Source organism: Hyla sarda, chromosome 8 (assembly GCF_029499605.1).
Source record: "Hyla sarda isolate aHylSar1 chromosome 8, aHylSar1.hap1, whole genome shotgun sequence".
Classification (NCBI taxonomy): domain Eukaryota; kingdom Metazoa; phylum Chordata; class Amphibia; order Anura; family Hylidae; genus Hyla; species Hyla sarda.
The window spans coordinates 147,630,732-147,648,109 of NC_079196.1; the positions used below are offsets into that span (position 1 = coordinate 147,630,732).

Sequence of the window (17,378 nt, forward strand, 5' to 3'; positions counted from 1 at the left end):
TTAGTTAGTAGATAACTACAACACCCAGCATGCCCTGATACAGCCTATGGTTGTGGGTGTTGCAGCATGTTGCACTGTATAGTAGTACAGTTAAGGTCATTGTGTAACAAGCTGGGAGTTGTGGTTTTGGTTCGGGCGTGTTTGCATGCATCCGTGGGGCTCTTGGTCGGCGGGTGAGTATGAAGGAGGTGGGATTCTGGTGGTGCAATTTGGTCTGGGTGGCCAGAAGACACTAAAAATTAATTAAAAAAATTAGCCCAACTGGCGGCAGCACTTGTCAGTCCGCCCCTGTACAAAACATACATGCATACACATATATATATATATATACACACACACACACACCGGCCACTGCCCCCTATATCATACATTACATACAGACACATCATCATTACACATACACCCGCCGCTGCCCCCCCCCCCCCACTTCATACATTACATACACACATCATATATACACACACATCATATATACACACACATGCTGCTGCCCCCCCCACATCATATCACACATACACCATACACACATCATACATACACCGGGCTGCTGCCCCCTATATCATACATTACATACACACATCGGGCTGCTGCCCCCTATATTATACATTACATACACACATCACACATAAACACATAATACATTACATACACACATCACACATACACCGGCCTGCTGCCCCCTATATCATGCATTACATACACACACACACACACACACATCACACATAATACAGACAACATACACACATCATATATACACATGACACATACCCCATACATATGCACACATCATACATACACCTGCCGTTGATACACCCCCTAATCATACAATACATACATGCCGGTGTGAGGTGAAATCCCCAGCCTGTGCAGTGCAGTTTAGTATGCCTCCTCACACAAGTCCTCTCCCCTCCCCCCGCTCTGTGGTTTCCCCCGTGAAAACTTGAAACCTCCCCGTGATAAACGAGGTCCTGTGTGTACTGATAAACGAGGTCCTGTGTGAAATCAGCTGGGGGTCGCTGTGAGGCGAGATGGGTTCGGAAATCTCACCTCACATCGCCGCCCCCTCCATATACCATGAGCACCGGTGTGAGGTGCAGACTTGCATCGGCTCCTGCGCCTCACACCGGCATTAAAGAAAAATAAGGGGGAAATCGGTCTGTCCCCACTAGCCCGATACAGGGCTAAATCTATATAAAAAAAAAAATCCCCTGCCCGGCGCCCAAAACTACTTGTCCCGGGCATCGGGCGATAGGATTTCCACATCCCTGCTTATATTCATATAAATGGAACAAACGTAAGTTTCTCATTAAAACCATTCGGAGTCATGGTCTGCAATTCATACATCCATCTACTTTCTTTTTGCAGAAGGACACTATCAAAATCCCCCCCTCGGGGCGATTTCCAAACCTTCTCAATGCCCATGAAGGAGATTTGCGTAGTATCCTCTCCATGTTCACTGTGGATGTGATTAGCCAAGGGTCTATCTCGATGATTCCTGATGTCCCCGAGATGTTCTAGAATACGGATACGGAATTGTCGGAAAGTTTTCCCAATATATCTTAATCCACAGACACAAGTGGCCAAATAAATGATTCCCATTGTGCTACAATGAATAAAATCCCTAATAGTGTAAATTCACCCGGAGTGGTAATTCTCAAAACTGCCTCCCTTTCTCACGTTAGCACATGCTTTACAATGGCCACATGGGTGAGACCCTGTGGTTGAACTGGAGAGCCAAGTCTGTCTTGGGCTTAGTGTTAGGTGGCTATGGACAAGGGCATCACTCACATTTCGTCCTCTCCTATATGTAATTGCTGGAAACTCACCCACAACCTCACCAAGATCCGGGTCTAGTTTCAAAATGTTCCAGTACCTGGAAAAGATATCCCGGACCTGTAGGGGAGATGAGTCGTAGGTGCCTATGGCCCTAATGCTGTAAGATGTATTTTCTCGCTGTCTAGGTACCCATAGGTGTTCCCTCCTCTGGGTTCTGGCATATTGATATGCCTTCTTTAAAGGGGTACTCCGGTGAAAACCTTTTTTTCTTTTGAATCAACTGGTGGCAGAAAGTTAAAACATATTTGTAAATCACTTCTATAAAAAAAATCTTAATCCTTCCAGTACTTATTAGCTGCTGAATGCTACAGAGGAAATTCCTTTCTTTTTGGAACACTGATGACATCACGAACACAGTGCTCTCTGCTGACACCATCTGTCCATTTCAGCAACCATGCATAGCAGATGTATGCTAAGGGCAGCATGGTGGCTCAGTGGTTAGCACTGCTGCCTTGCAGTGCTGGGGACTTGGGTTCAAATCCCACTAAGGACAACAATAAATAAAGCAGCATTATTATTATTATAACAATAAAGTCAGCAGAGAGAACTGTTCGTGATGTCATCAGAGAGCATTCCAAAAAGAAAATAATTTCCTCTGTAGTATTCAGCAGCTAATAAGTACAGGAAGGATTAACCCCTTAAGGACCCGGGCTTTTTCCGTTTTTTCATTTTAAATTTTTCCTCCTAAACTTTAAAAAATCATAACTCTTAAAAATTTTCACCTAAAATTATATATAATGGCTTAATTTTTGCGTCACTAATTCTAATTTGTAATGACATTAGTCATTTTACCCAAAAATCTACGGTGAAACGGGAAAAAAATCAATGTGCGACAAAATTTATGAAAAAAACACTATTTTGTAAGTTTTGGGGGCTTCTATTTTTACGCAGTACATTTTTTGTCAAAAATGATACCTTATCTTTATTCTGTAGGTCCATACGGTTAAAATGATACCCTACTTGTATAGGTTTGAATTTGTATCACTTCCGAAAAAAATCATGAATACATGCAGGAAAATTTATACGTTTAAAATGGTCATCTTTTGACCCCTATAACTTTTTTATTTTTCTGTGTTCAGGGCGCTTTGAGGACTCATTTTTTGCGTCGTCATCTGAAGTTTTTATCGGTACCATTTTTGTTCTGATCAGACTTTTTGATCACTTTTTATTCACTTTTTTGTGGTATAAAAAAGTGATCAAAAATGCGCTATTTTGGACTTTGGAATTTTTTTGCTCGTATGCCATTGAACGAGTGGTTTAAAAAGCGGTATATTTTTATAAATCGGACATTTCCGCACGCGGTGATACCACATATGTTTATTTTTATTATTATTTACATAATGTTTTTTTTATTTTTGGAAATGCCGGGTGATTTAAACTTTTATTAGGGGAAGGGATAATTGAAAGGGTTAATGATTTTTTTACACTTTTCTTATGCAACATTATAGCTCCCATAAGGGGCTATAACATTGCATTTACTGATCTTTTACACTGATTGTCCCATCTCCATAGGAATGGATCAATCAGTGTTTTCGGCGATTGAATGCTCAAGCCTGGATCTCAGGCTTGAAGCATTCATTCGGCGATCGGACAGCACAGGAGAAGGTAAGAGACCTTCCTCCTGTGCTACAGTTGTTCGGGATGCCGCGATTATACCGCGGCGATCCCGAACAGCTCCCTGAGCTAGCCGGGCACTTTTACTTTCGTTTTTAGCCGCGCGGCTCAGCTTTGAGCGCGTGGCTAAAGGGTTAATAGCGCGCGGCACAGCGATCAGTGCTGCGCGCTATTAGAGGCGGGTCCCGGCTTCACTATGACGCCGGGCCCGCCGCGATATGATGCGGGGTCACCGTGTGACCCCGCGTTATATCGCAGGACCGGGACCCATGACGTATGCATACGTCATGGGTCCTTAAGAGGTTAAGATTTTTTAATAGAAGTAATTTACAAATATGTTTAACTTTCTGCCACCAGTTGATTTAAAAGAAAAAAGGTTTTCACCGGAGTACCCCTTTAAAGTATGGTCGGGGTATCCTCTGTTTTGGAAACGCTGCCTAAGATCTCTGGCCTGTGTGTCAAAGTCCCTGATATTTGAACAGTTCCTCCTGAGACAGAGATATTGTCCCTTGGGTATCCCCCTTTTCAGGGGGCCCGGGTGACAACTCTCCCATCTCAGGAGGCTGTTCGTCGCCATCTTTTTCCGAAATATGTTAGTGTTAAGACCACCCCTACCATATTTAGAGATATATACTGAACATCCAAGAAAGCTATACCCTCCTGATGAATTTCGGAGGTGAAAAATAGCCCAATGTTGTTGTTAACAATAACATTGGGCTATTTTTCACCTCTGAAATTCATCAGGAGGGTATAGCTTTCTTGGATGTATATATCTCTAAAGATGGTAGGGTTGGTCTTAACACTAACGTATTTCGCAAAAAGACAGCGACGAACAGCCTCCTGAGATGGGAGAGTTGTCACCCGGGCCCCCTGAAAAGGGGGATACCCAAGGGATCAATATCTCTGTCTCAGGAGGAACTGTTCAAATATCAGGGACTTTGACACAGGCCAGAGATCTTAGGCAGCGTTTCCAAAGCAGAGGATACCCCAACCATACTTTAAAGAAGGCATATCAATATGCCAGAACCCAGAGGAGGGAACACCTATCGGTACCTAGACAGCAAGAAAATACATCTAACTGCATTAGGGTCATAGGCACCTACTACTCATCTCACCTACAGGTCCGGGATATCTTTTCCAGGTACTGGAACATTTTGAAACTAGACACGGATCTTGGTGAGGTTGTGGGTGAGTTTCCAGCAATTACATACAGGAGAGGACAAAATTTGAGTTATGCCCTTGTCCATAGCCACCTAACACCTCTAAGCCCAAGACAGACTTGGCTCTCCAGTTCGACCACAGGGTCTCAATGTGGCCATTGTAAAGCATGTGCTAACGGGAGAAACGGAGGCAGTTTTGAGAATTACCACTCCGGGAGAATTTACACTATTAGGGATTTTATTAATTGTAGCACAATGGGAATCATTTATTTGGCCACTGTGGATTAAGATATATTGGGAAAACATTCCGACAATTCCGTACCCGTATTCTAGAACATCTCGGGGACATCAGGAATCATCGAGATAGACCCTTGGCTAATCACATCTACAGTGAACATGGAGAGGATACTACGCAAATCTCCTTCATGGGAATTGAGAAGGTTTGGAAATCGCCCCGAGGGGGGATTTTGATCGTGTCCTTCTACAAAAAGAAAGTAGATGGATATATGAATTGCAGACCATGACTCCGAATGGTCTTAATGAGAAACTTACCTTTGTTCCACTTATATGAATATAAGACATAGATCCCTGGGGAGTGACAGCTAGGGGGCATATCAACTAGATAGGTGGGGCTATCACGGCATATAAGATTACCCTCATATATTCTGGCTTGCCTCTGGTGTAAAAGGAGCTGGCTACAGCTCTCTCGCCGCTAATAGCCTGGCATACTGCGATCGCCGTGGCCGCTATTAAACCATTAGATCACCGCTGTCTAAGTTGACAGCAGTGTCTAAAGGGATCTTATATCCATCCCTGGTGGTCTAGTGGGGTGGATCGTACTATTTTGGTTGAAATTATTTTATCTACCAGGACAAATGGATTTTCTTGAGGGACAAGTAGATTGTGTTCCGCTTTAGTCCCTTGGACAAGTATTTTTTTTTTTTTTTTTTTTTTATTTCCACACCCCTGATAAGACATAGATTCCTGGGGAGTGACAGCTAGGGGGCATATCAACTAGATAGGTGGGGCTGTAGTCATCCCATGAGCCAGTGTGCCCTCTTAGATAGGGACATACAGGGATCATGTAGGAGGTTCCTGGTCCACGGTACCACCCTTGTAAGGGCGTCCCTGCCGTCTAGGGCATAGAGCCATGTAATAGGGCGGTCTAGGCCCAAAGTTATTACTGTCATCACCCTGATGTTTTCATCAGCTGTCATTCCCCCCCCCCCCCCCCCCCCCCAGGGTGAGTTTATTTAGTTATTTAGTTAGTTATCCGAGATTGAGCTTCAATTAAATATTCAATCCCAATTTTCCCGAAGTGTGTATTCCATAGTACATTTAAACCACCTTCCTTCGCATTATATTTTTGTTATAATATTTTTGCTATACTATTTTTATTTTTACTTTAATAATTTTGCTTTAACACGTTTAATATAATTTTGCGCAAAACATAACTATTTGGGGCTTATTTTGTTGAATATTTCGGCTGTTACGTACTGTGCTATTATGCTTAGAGACTTGCCTACATTTAGATACTTTGAACGGGGATGTGGAGTGGGTGTAGCCTATGACGGCGCCCGCAGCACATACAGATAATGTTTGTAATATTTATATGAGAACTCTCCAATGATCATCTGTGGGATCATATAGTGTTTTTGCAGCGGTCCGAGGAATCTATGCCATGAATACCGGATTTTAATAAGGTTGTTTGAACTAAGCCCGCCCCTTAGCAGGCATCACAAAATGAGCGGTTGTCTAAGCTAGACAACGCGTCATTAATCTCCACCCCCTCCTTGCGTCATGGAGGGGACGGCCCAGGGGAACAGGCCTGCAGACCGGCCATTTCTGGTCTAGTGTTTACTACCAACGATCCGGGCGACACGTGAGTTACATGCTATACAACTATTCTCAGTGTTCAGTGATCGATGGCTTTATGTGTATACTGAGCAGCATTTGCAATTTACAGGTGCATCTCCCTCACACAATGCGTACTCTGAACATAAATATGTAAGCAACAGCCTGTACACATGTGAGAATGCTACATACACAGGTACTGTGAAGCAAACGTGTTTTGTTTTATTTTCATTTGCAGGTGGAACGTCTCATGAGTGGCGCATATCACAGTGTGACCGGGGGATGTGCTTCCTTTTTCTTTTAATAACTCACAGTGAATATTAATTAGTCTCATGCATTGGTATATAGACAGTGGATGTCTTGTTTGGTCATTGCTGAGACCTAGTATATACTCTATCTATCTTTGGTGAGTGTGTGATCAGGAGGAGATTCTACCTCCCAATATAGCCTGCAAGGGCATATACCATTTGTAAATAATGTATAAAATCCGTACATATCTAATTAATTTATATGTACGTATCTGGTACCAATCCCCTGAGGACGTCCCTTGTGATTAGTATAACTGCACCAAGGGATAGAAACGTACGTTGGGAGCTGGGTGCATGGGATATGCCGTTTTTTCTATTGGCGAAATTTCTCTAGAGTATATAATTGTGTTGTATTGAGCAGCATGCAGGATAAGATATGAGACATATGTGGCATGCTAATTCCCTGTGTGTTTTTTATAGCACTTGGCTGCTGTAATTTATAAATCTGGGTATATACCCACCTTCTTTAGTAAACCCTGGGATCCACTTTCTGGGTTGGTGAATTTTAGTGTATATCAATAAACGTCCTTCTTTGTCTATCAAGAGAAATTGGGTTACAAATTTTGGGGGGCTTTTTCTCCTATCAACTCTTGTAAAAATGAGAAAAAAAATTGGGCTACAAGAACATGTTGGTGTAAAAAAAACTCTCAGAATCAAATGCAGTACATAAGTAAAAGCAAGAGTTATTAAAGGGGTATTCCAGGCCAAAACATTTTTTTTTTTTATCTATCAACTGGCTCTGGAAAGTTAAACAGATTTGTAAATTACTTCTATTAAAAATTCTTAATCCTTCCAATAGTTATTAGATTCTGAAGTTGAGTTGCTGTTTTCTGTCTAACTGCTTTCTGATGACTCACGTCCCGGGAGCTGTCCAGCTCCTATGGGGATATTCTCCCATCATGCACAGCTCCCGGGACATGACATCATAATTGAGCAGTTAGACAGAAAACTTCAGAAGCTAATAACTATTGGAAGGATTAAGATTTTTTTTATAGAAGTAATTTACAAATCTGTTTAACTTTCCGGAGCCAGTTGATATTTAAAAAAAGTTTTTGCCTGGAGTACCCCTTTAATGCATAAAGTGACGGAAGTCAAATTAAAAGGGGTACTCTGGTGGAAAACTTTTTTTTTTTTTTTTTAAATCAACTGGTGCCAGAAAGTTAAAGGAAAACTGTCATGTTTTCTCCCACACTATCCACAGGTACCGATGGATAGTGCGGGAGACGCTGAACATTTTGAGTCCTTCCTTGCCTGGATGCGCTGCGCCGTTCGCCCGTTATAGCAGTTTTTCTGTATATTTAAATTAGCTGCTAACTGGCACGGGCGGGTTATTGCCATCATCTGGCACTGTGACGTAACCGCCGCCCGGCCCGCAGTACCGCCCGGCTGATGAATATTCATATAATGTCTTAAACTCTCCTTCTCCTCCCGGCTGATACTACTATAACCGGAAGTGGTCTTCAGCGCTGCTTCATTATATTGCTAATAGATGGTAGGCATGAACATGCCTACAACCTTACTCCAGCGCTGCTCCGGACTAATGAAGCAGCGCTGAAGACCGCTTCCGGGTATAATAGGAAATCCCGCACATGCGCAGTATCAGCCGGGATGAGAAGGAGAGTGTAAGACATTATATGAATATTCATATGCTGGGCGGTGCTGTGGGCCGGTGGGCGGTTGCATCACAGTGCCAGATGTAGGCAGTAACCCCGCCCGTGCCTTTTAGCAGCTAATTTAAGTTTACAGAAAAACTGCTATAACGGGCGAACGGCGCAGCGCATCCTGGCAAAGTAGGACTCAAAATGTTCAGCGTCTCCCGCACTATCCATCGGTACCTGTGGATAGTGCAGAAGAAAACATTTGACAGTTATCCTTTAAACAGATTTGTAAATTACTTCTATTAAAAAATCTCAATCCTTCTAGTACTTATTAGCTGCTGAATAAAGAGGAAATTCTTTTCTTTTTGGAACACAGTGCTCTCTGCTGACATCTCTGTCCATATTAAGAACTCTCCTGAGTAGGAGAACATCCCCATAGCAAACATATGCTGCTCTGGACAGTTCCAAAAGTGGACAGAGATGTCAGCAGAGAGCACTGTGGTCATGATGTCAGCAGAGAGCACCGTGTTCCAAAAAGAAAAGAATTTCCTCCGTAGTATTCAGCAGGGAGGATTAAGATTTTTTAATAGAAGTCATTTACTAACCTTTTTATCTTTCTGGCACCAGTTGATAAAAAAAAAAAAAAAAAAAAAAGTTTTCCACCGGAGTACCCCCTAGGAATTATTACTGCCCCTTTGTGCAAATCTTCATGCAATATTGTCCTTTCATTTTGTGCCATCCCCTCCAGCTCAGCCACACATCATCATGGCAGGTCCTTCAGCCACAGTCTCATCACAGTGCAGTCCCACTTGGACTGTTCTTTCCAAAATTACCGACTAATCTTTTCCTTTCGGCAAAATGCCGATAACCCATTTTGAGACGCAAATTTTCGGTGGCTGAAATTATAGTGCATTCCTAGTCAGACGTTTTGATCGAAATACCATACCCACAAGCCTTATTTATTTATTTTGCATTTTGTTATCCTTTTGTTGCGTTTTTATACAGTTTTGCAACATCACAAAATTCTGTAAGGGCAAGGTCACACGTAGCGTGTTTTGCTGCATATTTTCTGTAGCTGAATTGGCTACCCCTTGACTAGTAAAACATGCAGCAACAAATACAAAGTGAAATACAGCATGTGTGTGACCCTACACTAAAAATTCTATTTTTTTTTAAAGAATTTGTGGCCTCTTCCTCCCTTAGACTTCTATAGCAAAAAGCCCAGAAACATAGATATAGATATACACACACAGATAGATATAGATATACACACACAGGCGCGCACCACCACCTGCAAATTCTTCAATGGAAATCCTTGAGTCACGAAAAAAAAATCCCCTGACTTCATTATGAGATAATTACATCAATTTAAGAAAAAAAAATGCCTGTACTAATATGCACTACTTTTTATTTTATTTATTTATTTTTTTTTTTTTAAACAGCATACAGTGGTCCCTCAACATATGATATTAATTGGTTCCAGGAGAACCATCATATGTTGAAACCATCATATGTCGAGTACATATGTCTATGTAAAAATGGTAATTGGTTCTGGGGCCTTGGAACCATTGTATGTTGAATACATATCTCTAAGGGAAACTGCTAATTGGTTCTGGGATGACCATTGTATGTGGAGTGTATGGGGAGTGTTTAACAAACCAGGGTGCCTCCAGCTGTTGCACAACTACAACTCCCAGCATGCATGTACAGCCATTGACTGTCTGGGCATGCTGGGAGTTATAGTTTTGCAACAGCAGGAGGCACACTGATAGGCAAACATTGATGTATGGGGTGTATTGTGTGTATATGTATTGTATGTGATGTGTGACATCGCATACAGTACTGTACAGTTCTCTAAATACCTTCAGGGGGACAGAATGTCCTCCATTACCATCCTGCCGTCTACAGCTCTATAGGAAAGGAAGGGGAGGGCAGCCAGCAGCTCATTGGATGCCTGCATCAAGATGCTGCAGGCTATTGGCTATAGCTGCACTGGGGGGGGGGGGGGGGGGGGGGGGGGCTTACACGGAGCTCACAGTGGAAGCCTGCGTGAGTTTGCAGGACAGCATGTGAGTAACAGGAGGCAGAACGGGGCACACGGGGCACATTAAACAACTATCTGTCAGTTGCTGAAGTTGTCAGCGCTGTCAGATAGCTGTTTGTACGATGGACCCGACACACAGCAGCATCATATGTCGATGCTGCCTTCAACATACAATGGGCTCTGAGAGGCCATCATATGTTGAAATGATCATATGTCGGGGCCATCATAAGTCGGGGGGTCACTGTATTGCAGTTTGTTGGGTAACAAAAACTGCAATATGCAGTAGGTGGGAAAAAAAAAAAAAAAAAAAGAACTGAAGTCCTGTCAGTTTGTTGTCTAAGGGTGCATGCACACCATGTTTTTGCAATACAGTTCCCGTCTCAGGTTTTTGATGAAAAACGGATTCCTCAACGTGTGTACAAATTTTAATCCGTATACGGTTTGAAAAATGATGTCCGGTTGCATCTTTTTTTATTTATTTATTTATTTTTTTTAAACATATACTTTTTTAACTTTTCACTCCATTTTGAATAGTTTTACTTGTTTGATTGAAATTCCAAGAAAAAAAAATGTGCAAAGTCAAAAACCGTATGGTGAAAACTAGATGGAACCGTACGCACATACGGTTCTGTACGGTTCCCATGTAAAAAAAAAAGTATACGGTTTAACCTCTTAAGGACGCAGGGCGTATGGATACGCCCTGCATTCCGAGTCCTTAAGGACGCAGGGCGTATCCATACGCCCGTGGGAATTCCGCTCCCCACCGCTAGCCGGTTGGGGACCGGAGCCGGATGCCAGCTGAAATCGTTCAGCAGGCATCCCGGCATATCGCCCAGGGGGGTCATTATGCCCCCCCATGTCGGCGATCGCCGCAGATCGCTGGACAATTCAGTCCAGCGATCTGCGGCGATTCCGGGTCAATCGGGTCTCCAGTGACCCGGAATTACTGGCTGTTCGGGGCCGTCTCTGACGGCCCGAACAGCCAGAGCCTGCAGGGGTGAGGTGGCACTGGTGCCACCTCACGATCGCCCTGATTCGTCGGCCAACCAATCAGGGCGCCTGCTGCGGGTGTCACTCCCACACCCGCTCCGCCCCTCTTCCGGAGGGCGTGAGCGGGAAGACGACCCCGGGTGCTGGGGACCCCGATCCCCGGCGTCCATGTTGGGATCGGGGCCCCAGGAGCGACGGCGGCGGTGAGGGACAGTCTGCGATGGAGCAGCAGCAGGAGGCGAGTTACAGCCTCCTGCTGTTGCTTAGCAACAGCTCCCAGCATGCAAAAAGGGCATGCTGGGAGCTGTAGTTATGCAACAGCAGGAGGCAGACCACCACAACTCCCAGCATTCCCTTATGGGCATGCTGGGACTTATGGTTTTGCAACAGCTGGAGGCACATTTTTTCTATGAAAAAGTGTACCTTCAGCTGTTGTATAACTACAACTCCCAGCTTGCACAAACAGCTAAAGTGCATGCTGGGAGTTGTAGTGGTGCATCTGCTGGTTGCATAACTACAACTCACAGCATGCCCGTTGGCTGTCGGTGACTGCTGAGAGTTGTAGTTTTGCAACAGCTGAAGGCACACTGGTTGTGAAACTTAGAGTTTTTTTTTTTTTTACCTAACACAGTGTTTCACGACCGGTGTGCCTCCAGCTGTTGCAAACTACAACTCCCAGCAGTCACCTTACACCATGCACCGTACATGCTGGGAGTTGTAGTTTTGCAACAGATGGAGGCACACTGGTTTTGAAACACTGAGTAAGGTCACAAACTCCGTGATACATAACCAGTGTGCCTACAGCTGTTGCAAAACTAAAACTCTCAGCATGTACAGTCTGTCAGCGCATGCTGGGAGTTGTAGTTTTGCAACAGCTGGATGTCCCCCCCCCCCCCCCAATGTGAATGTACAGGGTACACTCACATGGGCGGAGGCTTACAGTAAGTATCGGGCTGCAAGTTTGAGCTGCAGCAAATTTTCTGCAACAGCTCAAACTGCCAGCGAGAAACTACTGTGAACCCCCGCCCGTGCGACTGTACCCTAAAAACACTACACTACACTAACACAAAAAATAAAATAAAAAGTAAAAAAACACTACATATACACATACCCCTACACAGCCCCCCTCCCCTCCCCAATAAAAATTAAAAACATCTGGTACGCCACGGTTTCCAAAACCGAGCCTCCAGCTGTTGCAAAACAACAACTCACAGTATTGTCAGACAGCCGTTGACTGTCCAGGCATGCTGGGAGTTTTGCAACAGCTGGAGGCACCCTGTTTGGGAATCACTGGCGTAGAATACCCCTATGTCCACCCCTATGCAATCCCTAATTTAGGCCTCAAATGCGCATGGCGCTCTCACTTTGGAGCCCTGTCGTATTTCAAGGCAACAGTTAAGGGTCACATATGGGGTATCGCCGTACTCGGGAGAAATTGGGCTTCAAATTTTAGGGGGTATTTTCTGCTTTTACCCTTTTTAAAAATGTAAAGTTTTTGGGAAAAGAAGCATTTTAGGTAAAAAATGTTTTATTTTTTTTACATATGCAATAGTTGTGAAACGCCTGTGGGGTATTAAGGTTCACTTAACCCCTTGTTACATTCCCTGAGGGCTCTAGTTTCCAAAATGGTATGCCATGTGGGTTTTTTTTGCGGTCCTGGCACCATAGGGGCTTCCTAAATGCGGCATGCCCCCAGAGCAAAATTTGCTTCCAAAAAGCCAAATGTGACTCCTTCTCTTCTGAGACCTGTAGTGCGCCAACAGAGCACTTTTCACCCCCATATGGGGTGTTTTCTGAATCGGGAGAAATTGGGCTTCAAATTTTGGGGGGTATTTTCTGCTTTAACCCTTTGTATAAATGTAAATTTTTTGGGAAACCAAGCATTTTAGGTAAAAAAAAATTTTTTTTTTTTTACATATGCAAAAGTCGTGAATCACCTGTGGGGTATTAAGGTTCACATTACCCCTTGTTACGTTCCCCGAGGGGTCTAGTTTCCAAAATGGTATGCCATGTGGGGTTTTTTGCTGTTCTGCCACCATAGGGGCTTCCTAAAGGTGACATGCCCCCCAAAAACCATTTGACGCTCCTTCCCTTCTGAGCCCTTTACTGCGCCCGCCAAACACTTTACATAGACATATGAGGTATGTCCTTACTCGAGAGAAATTGGGTTTCAAATACAAGTAAACATTTTCTCCTTTTTACCCCTTGCAAAAATTCAAAAATTGGGTCTACAAGAACATGCGAGTGTAAAAAATGAAGATTGTGAATTTTCTCCTTCACTTTGCTGCTATTCCTGTGAAACCCGTAAAGGGTTAAAACGCTTACTGAATGTCATTTTGAATACTTTCGGGGGTGCAGTTTTTATAATGGGGTCATTTATGGGGTATTTCTAATATGAAGACCCTTCAAATCCACTTCAAACCTGAACTGGTCCCTGAAAAAAAGCGAGTTTCAAAATGTTGTGAAAAATTGGAAAATTGCTGCGGAACTTTGAAGTCCTATGGTGTCTTCCAAAAGTAAAAACTCATCAATTTTATGATTCAAATATAAAGAAGACATATTGTATATGTGAATAAAAAATTATTTGGAATATCCATTTTCCTTACACGCAGAGAGCTTCAAAGTTAGAAAAATGCAAAATTTTCAAATTTTCATCAAATTTTGGGATTTTTCACCAAGAAAGGATGCAAGTTACCAAAAATTTTTACCACTAAGTTAAAGTAGAATATGTCACGAAAAAACAATCTCGGAATCAGAATGATGACTAAAAGCATTCCAGAGTTATTAATGTTTAAAGTGACAGTGGTCAGATTTGCAAAAAATGGCCGAGTCCTTAAGGTGAAAAAGGGTTCAGTCCTTAAGGGGGGGTTAATACAGTTTTTCACCCGGACCAAAAAACATTGTAGACTACTGTTTTTTGGTACGGGTAAAAAAAAAAAAAAAAAAAAAAACCACAAAACCGTATAAGACGCAAAACAGACTAAACGTAATGATGCGTTTGACATACGGTTTACAATGTTAAGTCAATGCATACCTTTTTCTATACAGTTCCATACGGTTTTTAACTTGAAACCGTATACGGGAACTGTATAGCAAAACCCCTAATACATTTGGCGCAAGTCATGTCAGTTTTGTTTGTTTTAAAAAAAAACTTGGGCCAGAATTCTGTGACAGTAACAGTGACAACTATTCACACAGGATAGTTACCGCAGCATGTGCACACAGATTATCACATCTGACACGGTAATCGATACATTCACCTCACTACAATCACGTGACAGCCTGTCCACACCATGTAACTATATACTTACAGAATGTATAGCTTCAGAGCCCAGAGATCAGCTGCCTGTCTACACGAGGAACCGTCCAAACCCTGCGTCCAGAGCAGAAGGCGGGAGGTGACAGGTTTACACACAGAGATGAAATTCAAAGATAACCAATTAATACACGATTGTCAAAAGTCCTAAAATACCGGGTACTTCGGCTAACTGAGATAGAACAGTCTATGCATTCACCCCTATGGTGTGGTTGCATATGGTATGACCCGGAAGTGTGACGTGTAGGGAAAGTGTGCCTGTGAGCTCAAGGGCGGTTCGTAGGACGGGCTGTGTCCTGGTGTGAACTGTGTTCTGCTAGTTTCCTTGTCCAGTCACGTGCACAGCCAAATGCTCCTTATTCTATTCAGTATGGAGTTTGTTTAATGATCATGTGGATAGAAACAACTATCAAAGAAACAGGTACAGAGCAGCTGGTGGTGTCAGCATTTTATAACCAGTTAAATTCAACTCTCTCATCTATTTATCTATAATCCAGTGTCTCCCAACCAGGGTGTCTCCAGCTGTTGCAAACTCCGTGCATGCTGGGAGTTGTAGTTTTGAGGCACCCTAATTGGCAAATACCTATCTAATCTGATCTAGGCAGGGGGGGCAAGGGAAAACCCACAATGTGTAACAATTTAACCATCATTTATAGCATATTTAGACACAGACCAGAGATGCCAACGGGCACTGAATTTGGTAACTGATCCAGACCTATAGGTAAAACCTTGTTCATAGGGGATGGTAGGTATTTTTCCAGAAGCTTGTTAAAGCGGTCTAAACTATTATCAGAAAAATACAAGCTAAATCTCTAGTACAGTAATTCCCAATCAGGGAAAGGCGTCCCTCCATTGTTCCTCCGATAGGATTATATCCAACACATTGGCCCTCATTTACTATTCTAAACCCGACCTCTTTTGTCGGGTTTTTTTGACGCATCTTTGTCTGCGCCATGTCGCAGACATCCTGCGCCAGTCTGCGACACGATGCGACATTTTTTCCCGACGGACCCAATGTGGATTCTCCCAAACCCGAAAAAGGGGCGTTACCCGACATTTCTTAGCTTTCCCACGTATTTATTAAGGTTTCCAACCCGAATTAGTTGAATTGTTGTGGATTTTTTCCCGACAGCTCAGAGGAGTTGGAAACCAAAACCAACGAAACCCACGTGCGACAAACAGGATGCGACATAATAATAAATACCAGGGGAAAAAAGCAGTCGGGTAAGAAAGCAAGATAGACTTACAACCCGATTTTCTTAGTAAATGAGGGCCATTGTCTCAGGTGCGGAAGTGGCAGAATATAAAAGCTTAAGACCTTTCAAATTAGTCGCAAAAAAATAGAAGGGATGGTTTGTGAATATAGAAAAGGTAGTAGTGAGAAGAAAGTGTCTGATAGGTATTTGTAGAAGTCAGAGTTGGGAATAGGTAGGGAAGATTGTAGTAAAGAGAAAGGGAGAATTACTGGAGTATAATTGGGAAACAAATTTAAAGGGGTTCTCCACTGCTTTAACCTTCTTTGGCCAGTTAGTTAGTACTGTGGCTATATGTCATTAACACTTTCTTTCCTGTTGCTAACGCTACTATATGTGTTTTTTTATTTTATTTATTTTTAACCTTTTTTAACAGACCCGGAAGCTGGTTAATTCCTTAGTTTGCTGGCTTGCCTCGACCACTTTTTTTTTTCTCCCGCCGCCATCTTGCCATTGATACGTCACCCTGCAGGGTGTTGTGTGGGAGGCCGGCCTGCCCCTCACTCCGTTCATGCCCGCCTCCCGCGCTAATGAATATTCTGCCTTCATAAGTAGTGTTGAGCGGCATAGGCCATATTCGAATTCGCGAATATTCGCGAATATATGGACGAATATTCGTCATATATTCGCATATTCGTTATATTCTCGTTTTATTTTCGCATATGCGAAAATGCGCGTATGCAAAAATTAACATATGTGAATATTAGCATAAACAAAATTAGCATACGTGAAAATTAGCATATGCGAAAATTAGCATATGCTAATTTTCGCATATGCAAATTTTCACACGCCAGTCTCACACAATAGTATTACAGCCTTCTTTACACCACACAAGCTGGAAGCAGAGAGGGGTGATCACTGTGATGTGTACTGTGAGAAAAAAAACCGAATATTCGTAATTACGAATATATAGCGCTATATTCGCGAATTCGCGAATATGCGATATTCGCGAATAATATTCCAATTGCGAATATTCGTGAGCAACACTATTCATAAGCACGCATCTCCATACTTTCAGCTTCTTCTAAGCTGAATGCTGATTGGGCTGCTTGCGGCGAATCGGCTCCGGTGATTGGCACATGTGCAGTTCGTCCCTGATCGTGAGGGTCATCTGCGCATGTGCCATTGTGATGTCAGCCTCGAGCCTGACGCGCTGGGGGATTGTTAACACTAACCTTGCCAGAGGGGAGTCCCTGAGCTCTGGACAGCTCCCGAAGGTTTGCTATGGGCTCTCTGGCAGATGTTTGCGCCGCATGTGATCCTAATTTTTCATATCTGTTTTACTGCAGGTGTTTTAGGGATTGGACTATTTAAATAGGATATTTCAAAATCTGCCAAAAAACCACCACAAACTTACCCTAAATACCAGGAATAAATAGACTTGCCAAAACACTATAGACAA

General features: G+C 43.0%; 1 protein-coding gene across 3 annotated transcripts in view; it reads right to left on the reverse strand.

Annotated features, from left to right (window-relative positions):
- LOC130284277 (putative methyltransferase DDB_G0268948) overlaps positions 1-14,967 on the reverse strand; it is a 148,689-nt gene extending 133,722 nt beyond the window's left edge. The window contains exon 1 of one of the 3 annotated variants that reach the window (XM_056534479.1): positions 14,719-14,967. The gene's annotated coding sequence lies outside the window, so the exon portion shown is untranslated. The other 2 variants (XM_056534480.1, XM_056534481.1) reach the window with 2 other exon arrangements.
- Between the last annotated feature and the right edge of the window lie 2,411 nt (positions 14,968-17,378).